The 9283-nt window shown below is 47.4% G+C and overlaps 1 pseudogene across 1 annotated transcript; it reads right to left on the reverse strand.

Annotated features, from left to right (window-relative positions):
* Positions 1–1598, reverse strand: LOC310850157 (adenosine receptor A1 pseudogene; annotated as a pseudogene). The gene has a single exon. The product of its transcript is annotated as an adenosine receptor A1 pseudogene (transcript).
* Between the last annotated feature and the right edge of the window lie 7685 nt (positions 1599–9283).

Consider the following 9283-nt stretch of genomic DNA (forward strand, 5'->3'; position numbering starts at 1 on the left):
CAGGTGAGCATCAAGGATGTTCCAAAATGCGTTATATTAAGGGAAATCGCCTTGCAAAAATGCATCTGTGAGGGAAAGGTGAATGCAAAACATGTACATGCAAGGGAAATTTTTCACTAAAATGCTGGTGAATTTTCGTGAGGACTTCTTAATGGAAAACGCTAGCTGTTGTGGAAATGTAGAGAGCAGAATTTAAGGTGGGAAAGGTTGGAAAACGGAGTGAAATTCGACATCTTCGCCCATCTGTGTTACATTAGAAAGTTGTTACATCAGGAAGTTGTAGCAGAGGCTGGTCCGTTCGGGTGAACGGGGGCACTGCCCCACCAACCTCAGTCACCCTCAGCCAACCGCCTTCCTTCCTGCTTCCCTGCGTACAACCTGCCATCGGCTCTGGCGCCACCTGCTGTCAGCCTCCTGCCTTGCACTCCCGCCAGCCTCAAGCTGAGAATATGCATTCACTTCCCTGGCAAAGACAGATTCCGAAGAGGCACCTCTGAGACGTTGGAAGGCGTTATCCTGGAGGTGGAGAAGGCATCCGTGGCGGGGGAGGAGCAGATGCCCGAAAAGGCACTCTCGAAGGCTTTCCGGAAGGATCTCATGCGGAAGACGTAGATGACTGGGTTGATGGCGGAGTTGGCATGTGAGAGGATGATGGAGGCCAGGATGAGCTGGTTTGGGATGGGGCAGGTGGGGCAGAGCAGCATGACCGTGTTGAGAATGTGGACCGGGAGCCAGCAGATGGTGAAGAAAAAGAGGATGATGAACAGCGACGTGGCCGTCTGCAGCTCTTTGCGGACAATCATCCGCCGCCTCTCCTGGGCGCTGACGTCCACCTCTCCCTCGGCCACCTTGCGGATCTGCTGCTTGACCTCCAGGAAGATGCGCCCATATAGGACCATCATGACCAGCAGAGGAGCCAGCATGCAGGCCATGAAGTTGAAGTAGACCATGTAGGTGTTGGTGATGATGTCGTTGAAGAGGCACTCCCCGCTTGCCGGCAAGGGTTTGTGCCAGCCCATCATGGGCAGCAGGCCGATCAGAAGAGCCAGCACCCAGGATGCCAAGATCACCAGGAGAGCGTTGAGGGGGCTCATCCACGATTTGTACTGGAAAGGCTTGAGGATGGAGATATACCTCTCGACGGCGATGGCCAGCAGCCCGAAGACGGAGGCTTGCGTCAACACCAGCAGCATGCACAACATCAGAAGGCAGAGCTGCGACCGGTAGCGTGGCAAACCCAGATCGGTGAATTGGGCAAAAGGGATGACCACCGCCCCCACCAAGACGTCTGCCACGGCCAGAGAGACGAGGAAGTAGTTTGTGACGACGGCCCGCAGCTTCCGGCTCTGAAGGACGACGGCGCAGATGAAGACGTTGCCCACGATGGAGAACAGCGCGATCAGGCTCTCGCTCAGCAAGTAGGGGATGTCCAGGGCCGGAGGCGACGTGGCGTTCACGGCTTGGAGCGGCTGCTGCTGCATGGACAGCGAATGGTCATAGGCAGCCATTATGGAGCAGCAGCCATGTTGACGCTGTTAGGGAAAAGCTCACCGCACTCTGCAGGTTGCTGGGCCCTTGTGAGTCCCGAGGAAGCCCAGGAGTCTGTGAAATGGGGCAGGGAAGGGGGGAAGAGTTCAGTTAGTTGATAAATAGGTATTGCATACCCTCCAACATTTATCTGAGGGAAATAGGGACATCCTATCTAATAATAATAATAATAATAATAATAATAATAATAATAATAATAATAGAGTGGTACCTCAGGTTAAGAACTTAATTCATTCTGGAAATCCGTTCTTAACCTGAAAGTGTTCTTAACCTGAGGTACCACTTTAGCTAATGGGGACTCCCACTGCCGCCGCTATTTCTGTTCTCATCCTGAAGCAAAGTTTTTAATCCAAGGTACTATTTCTGGGTTAGTGGAGTCTGTAACCTGAAGCATCTGTAACCTGAAGCGTCTGTAACCCGAGGTACCACTGTACAGTGGAACCTCAGCTGTTGAACGTAATCTGTTCCGGAAGACCGTTTGACTTCCAAAACATTTGACAACCGAGGCGCAATGGGCAGGTGGAAGATTCCATTGAAAAAATGGAAAAACACGCCTTGGAAGCCGTTTGACTTTTGAGGTGTATTCAGAAACGGAAGCATTCACTTCCGAGTTTTCGGTGTTTGAAAACTGAAACATTTTGCTTCCAAGATGCTCGAAAACTGAGGTTCCATTTTAATAATAATAATAATATTTATACACTGCCCTTCTGACTGGGTTGCCCCAGCCACTCTGGTTGTCTTGTATAAAAACACAATCAAACATTAACATTTTAAAAACTCCCCTATACAGGGCATGTTCAGATGTCTGGTAAAGTTTGCATAGTTACTTATCTCCTTCACATAACTCCATACCCTCCAACATTTCTCTGATTCTGGGATAGCTGTGCAGCCTGCTCCATAAGTGAATGCTCCATAAGATGCACACACATTTCCCCTTACTTTTTAGGAGGGAAAAAGTGAGTCTTATAGAGCAAAAAATATGGTATATATTACTATCTGCCCTTCATCAGAAGGTCTCAGGCTAGGTTACATTCATATAAAATACAACCTTTAAACAGTTTACTTGCATTGACTGACCAAAACTTCTCTGATAAACCAGGACTTTCTTTTGCACCAAAGGCACCTTAAAACTGGAGTCTTTGCGGCTGATTCTTCCACTTCCACTCAGACCGTTCCACTTACAAATATATGACAGCGTTCCCAGATTTCATCCTTCTTCTGTACCTGTGGTTTTCCAGACACTCTTCATTCAGGGAATGGCACCCTTTCCACATGGACTCATCTGCTGGGCGAGGTGTGAGAGCGAAAGAGAGGGAATCTGCTCAGTGGATTTAGGGGGAATGTTCTAAACTGCACCCTCAATTCACGCCAGGCACTGTTTGTGGCATAATTGCTCCCCTCAAAATGTACCCCAAATGCTTTAGGTAAGGTAAAGGGACCCCTGACCATTAGATCCAGTCGTGACCGACTCAGGGGTTGCGGCACTCATCTCGCTTTATTGGCCGAGGGAGCCGGCGTACAGCTTCTGGGTCCTGTGGCCGGCATAACTAAGCCGCTTCTGGCGAACCAGAACAGCGCACGGAAACGCTGTTTACCTTCCCGCCGGAGCAGTACCTATTTATCTACTTGCACTTTGACGTGATTTCGAACTGCTAGGTTGGCAGGAGCTGGGACCGAGCAACGGGAGCTCACCCTGTCACAGGGATTCGAACCGCTGACCTGATCGGCAAGTCCTGGCTGTGGTTTAACCCACAGCGCCACCTGCGTCCCAAATGCTCTAGCTAGCAGAAAATTGCAGGGGAAGAATGCTAGCGGCCGAGAAACATTATCACTGCCATTATTTATCTTCTCATTAAGGAAGCTGATAAGTTTCCAGGAAACCCTAGGGGGTCCTGTCTGAAGAACACAGAAACGTGGGAAGATGTTCAGACTATTGGTCTACTAGTTTGGTATGGTCTATAGCACACGGGTGGCGCTGTGGGTTAAACCACAGAGCCTAGGACTTGCTGATCAGAAGGTCGGCGGTTCGAATCCCCGTGACGGGGTGAGCTCCCGTTGCTCGGTCCCTGCTCCTGCCAACCTAGCAGTTCAAAAGCACGTCAAACTGCAAGTAGATAAATAGTTACCGCTCTGGCGGGAAGGTAAACGGCGTTTCCATGCACTGCTCTGGTTCGCCAGAAGCAGCTTAGTCATGCTGGCCACATGACCCGGAAAAACTGTCTGCGGACAAACGCCAGCTCCCTCGGCCTGTAAAGCGAGACGAGCGCCGCAACCTCAGAGTCATCTGCGACTGGACTTAGCAGTCAGGGGTCCCTTTACCTTTTTAGTGCTTTAAATGGGTGGCATGAAAGCGTCCCAGCTCAGCCCGTTTGTCCTTCTGCCTCTGTTTTGTCTACGCTGACTAGCCAGCGACACACAACTTATTTGTCAAGGGTCAGATGGCTTCCTCCCAGGTTTCAGGACCGTTTTTTCCCATACTTCCTCCAAATATATAGAATCATAGAACTGTAGAGTTGGAAGGGACCCTGAACATCATCTACACCAACCCCCTGCCATGCAGACGGCCCATACGGGGTTCGAACCTGCAACCATGGCGTTATCAGCATCATGATCTAACCAACTATCTCCAGCTTCAATCTGACGCAAATATTTTTGCCAATCACTCTTAAGACGTAAGAGGAGGACACACACACAAACTAAATATTAGTTATGTATTTCACAAAAAATCTGGGGCACAGATTTTCCCTCGAAAAGGAGGTAGTTAGATGTTCTGGGTTTTCCCCAGCATTTGGGTGGAAGGGAATTTGTGGGGAGTAAAATAAGTCGCATTTCCAAAGCCTGCTTCAAGGCACAACCACCAGTCCTCACATTCCCCCGCCCTCAGTGTGTTGCCAGGTGTTTGGGGCAAAGGCCCATGGCACAAGTTGGCACAATTGTTCCATATGCTAATTTGTATGTCAGGCTGCCTGTTGGAAATGAAAGGGGTGGCCGGCAAGATCTCTCGCCAGCAGTGCCCTTTGCAAACTACATAGCTGCTTTTCCTGCAGAGTAAAAATAATATTTTTTAAAGGGCACCCCCCCCAAGACCACCCTTTAACCCTTGCCTCTCTCCCCACCGTTTACCCGGCCACACTTTTAATTAACAGCTTCCCCTCACTGTTTGCTAACTCCGCCGCACCAACGATGATCTCTGGGTCCACCATCAGCAAGTACAAATCGGGCAACATTATTTTTAGTTTCCCAAGCGTTAAAGAGGCCAAGCTAGGAGTGATAAAGGGGTATTTAGACCTCTGGGCAGTTGGGATAGCACAGCCTAATTCAGGTCTTAAAACAGGGGTCAGCAAACCTTTTTAGCAGGGGGCCGGTCCACTGTCCCTCAGACCTTGTGGGGGGCCGGACTATATTTTTTTTTGGGGGGGGGGAAATGAATGAATTCCTATGCCCCACAAATAACCCAGAGATGCATTTTAAATAAAAGCACACATTCTACTCATGTAAAAACATCAGGCAGGCCCCACAAATAACCCAGGGGTGCATTTTAAATAAAAGGGCACATTCTACTCATGTAAAAACGCACTGATTCCCCGGACCACCTGCAGGCCGGATTTAGAAGGCGATTGGGCCAGATCCGCCCCCCCCCCCCCGGGTCTTAGTTTGCCTACCCATGTCTTAAAAGTTTTCATCCTTGTTTCATTGATGAAGAAGCAAAAGGGATCTCTGACTCACCCACAGATCTTTGTCCCTGGACCGGCTGCTATTAAAAAGATCCAAGATTGGGTTGGGGTGGGAAAAGCAAGCTCACAGCCGACCCCCAAAACACTTCCACAGCCTGTGCTGCCTGTTCCGTCTGCGTCTTTGTCCTTTTTTTTTTGTGGCGCCCGTGTTGTGATGATTACAAAAGTCAGATCTGATAAGTGGCGGTTGGCATACAAAAGCACCTGTATTTTCCACGGAAAGGGATGGGCAGGCGGTTGGGCAGCCTGGCTCCGTGGCAGAACATCTGCTTTGCATGCGGAAGGTTCCGGGTTCAATCCCCGGGTTCTCCAGGGATCCAGCGGATCTGTCAGTCCCGGATTCCCGCCGTTGCTCGTTTCTCCCCCAACTCTTCCATTCAGTTCTCTGGGATTCTGCAAATCCGGAGGGGAGTCCCTAAGGCGCCTCTTATCATCATCATCATCATTTTTAATTTGTATACCGTCTTTCTATCTTACAATACTCAAGGCGGTTTACAAGCTGAAGGAACAAAAAATGTACATCTTATAACAATCTAACGCGATACAAAAATGTGATAATAAAACATAACTTTGAAATAGGCAACCTGCATCAAAAAGTAACATTCAACAATCATTAAAGGTAAAGGTAAAGGGACCCCTGACCATTAGGTCCAGTCGTGACCGACTCTGGGGTTGCGGCGCTCATCTCGCTTTACTGGCTGAGGGAGCCGGCGTACAGCTTCCGGGTCATGTGGCCAGCATGACTAAGCCGCTTCTGGCGAACCAGAGCAGCGCACGGAAACGCCGTTTACCTTCCCGCCGGAGTGGTACCTATTTATCTACTTGCACTGGTGTGCTTTTGAACTGCTAGGATGGTAGGAGCAGGGACCAAGCAACGGGAGCTCACCCCATCGCGGGGATTCGAACCGCCGACCTTCTGATTGGCAAGTCCTAGGCTCTGTGGTTTAACCCACTGCGCCACCCACGTCCCTCAACAATCATTAGAATAAGATAAAATAATAATATCAACATATAAGAGTTAAATAGAAATCCACTCAACAGTTACAATAAACTATAATCAATAAAACAACGGCAAACCACAGTACATAAAACAATACACATTGAGAAGCAGAGACTAGAGGGTAGAGCAAGGCTGGTGGAAAGAGGCCTTGCCTGATGGAGTCTCTCCCCTCACAGGTCTTCCTCCTTCTGGCAACTCTGGCAGCCAAGATGGGGCCAATCGTCTTGATCTGCTTCGCTTGGACAGCAGTGAGACTGCCCAGAACCTCCATTAAAACTGCCCATGCTTGTGCCCCAGCAGTGATGCTAATGCAGTGGTTTGACTTCACCGCCAGAGGCAGCTAGACTGGTGACTGGGGGCGGTCGCCAAGACCATATAACACCGGTCTTGAAAGACCAACATTGGCTCCTAGTATGTTTGCGGGCACAATTCAAAGTGTTGATGCTGACCTTTAAATCCCTAAATGGCCTCAATATTACACTAATGAATAGTGTAATATTAATGAAATATCAGGGAAAATGCTGGAAAGGAACTAATTGGCTTTAGTAGAAAGGATTTAAGGAGTTATGTATAAATATGGTTTAAACTTTGAATCTTAAGGTTAAATAAATTAAGGTAAATTGAATAACAGAATATGGTAAAAGATGGAAAGGATATGTTGAATTAATTAATGAGATATGTTGTTAAGATAAATTATTTAAATAAAAATTGAGAAATATGGGAATAATTTGCTGAAACAACGAATTAAGTTAGAATACAAAAAGGGAGGTGTGAGGAGGTCCAAGAAACAGGCAAATGAAAAGATGTAATAAGGGATGTGCATTTTTCTTTTTTTTTCTTTTTTCTTATCTTTTTTCTGTTGTATTTTTTCTTTGTTCTTTATTGTATTTATACATTCTGGAAACTTTGAATAAATATCATTAAAAAAAAAAAAAGCCCTAAATGGCCTCAAAGGCCCAGTATACGTGAAGGAGCGTCTCCACCCCCATCGTTCTGCCCGGACACTGAGGTGCAGATCCGAGGGCCTTCTGGCGGTTCCCTCCCTGCGAGAAGCCAAGTTACAGGGAACCAGGCAGAGGGCCTTCTCGGTAGTGGCACCCGCCCTGTGGAACACCCTCCCACCAGATGTCAAGGAAATAAACAACTATCTGATTTTTAGAAGACATCTGAAGGCACCCCTGTTTAGGGAAGCCTTTAATGTTTAATAAATTATTGTATTTTAATGTTTTGTTGGAAGCTGCCTAGAGATAATTTCGTCAGGCATCACAGTGGGCACCGCAGAAGCAGGAAAGAGGAGAGTCGCCAGCTTTTTCTTCTTCCAGGGCTCTCTTGCCTTAAGCAGCAGCCGTGCACAATGAGTGAACAGATCGACGTTTTCTCCTTGCAGGGAGATCTAATGAAAGGTAAATAATCACCTGCAAAAGAAAAAGGAAAAGTCTCGTTTTCTGCCTCTACCTAGGTTTTAGCAGCACAGGAGCCCTGCGAGATATAAAGAGTTGGCCACACCTAGCACGGCGCCTGTGCCGAATTAGGAACAACACGTCAGTTTATTCTCTGCATCTGGGTCAGCAAACAAGTCTCCTCTAATTTGCTTTATTTTTAAAGTTATTTACTTTTACGTCAAACGAGCCTATAAATCTCTTATCTGGGACCATGCCTGATGTAGAAGAAGAAGGGGGGGCACCCAAACCATTGTGAGAGGCCTTTTATCAAATGGACGGCTCATTAAACTCGTTACGCTTCTAAAAGTGATGAAGAGAGCCGAGCACAGCTGTGGATACAGACTGGATAAATAAATACACATTAATAGGAGGTGGGAGCCCGGCCTGATTTCATGTCTGCAAAAGGGGAACATCGGTGGGTTTCTGTGAGGAAACATAGAGGATTGGGTTTGTTTCTCTCTCTCGGTTGTGTAATCTATGTTCTGGGGAAACTGTGTTTTGTATTGCCTTGGTGATAAACATAAATATTGATTGAATGAAACCTTGCACATTATGTGAGGGGGTCAGGATGTTAAATGAAATTCAAAGGAGTGCAAGAGGGCAGAGAGGCATAATCTCTCAGCATAGTGCCTTTTATTCCTGGACTGGCTATAATAATGTTTTTTATAATAATGTTATTATTCCTACTCCGCCCATCTGGGCTATCATCCCCATTATCATAAATTTACTGCATTTATATCCAACTTTTTCTGCAAGGAGCTCAGGGTGGCTGGCAGGCATGGCTCTCCCTCTCCCATAGCTGTCAACTTACAGATTTGAATAGAATAGAATAGAATAGAATAGAATAGAATAGAATAGAATAGAATAGAATAGAATCCTAGAGTTGGAAGAGACCACAAGGGCCATCGAGTCCAACCCCCTGCCAAGCAGGAAACACCATCAGAGCACTCCTGACATATGGTTGTCAAGCCTCTGCTTAAAGACCTCCAAAGAAGGAGACTCCACCACACTCCTTGGCAGCAAATTCCACTGTCAAACAGCTCTTACTGTCAGGAAGTTCTTCCTAATGTTTAGGTGGAATCTTCTTTCTTGTAGTTTGGATCCATTGCTCCGTGTCCGCTTCTCTGGAGCAGCAGAAAACAACCTTTCTCCCTCCTCTATGTGACATCCTTTTATATATTTGAACATGGCTATCATATCACCCCTTAACCTCCTCTTCTCTAGGCTAAACATGCCCAGCTCCCTTAGCCGTTCCTCATAAGGCATCGTTTCCAGGCCTTTGACCATTTTGGTTGCCCTCCTCTGGACACGTTCCAGTTTGTCAGTGTCCTTCTTGAACTGTGGTGCCCAGAACTGGACACAGTACTCCAGGTGAGGTCTGACCAGAGCAGAATACAGTGGCACTATTACTTCCCTTGATCTAGATGCTATACTCCTATTGATGCAGCCCAGAATTGCATTGGCTTTTTTAGCTGCCGTGTCACACTGTTGGTTCATGTCAAGTTTGTGGTCAACCAAGACTCCTAGATCCTTTTCACATGTACTGCTCTCAAGCCAGG

This window comes from Podarcis gaigeae (genome assembly GCF_964106915.1).
Source record: "Podarcis gaigeae genome assembly, chromosome: 8".
NCBI lineage: Eukaryota > Metazoa > Chordata > Lepidosauria > Squamata > Lacertidae > Podarcis > Podarcis gaigeae.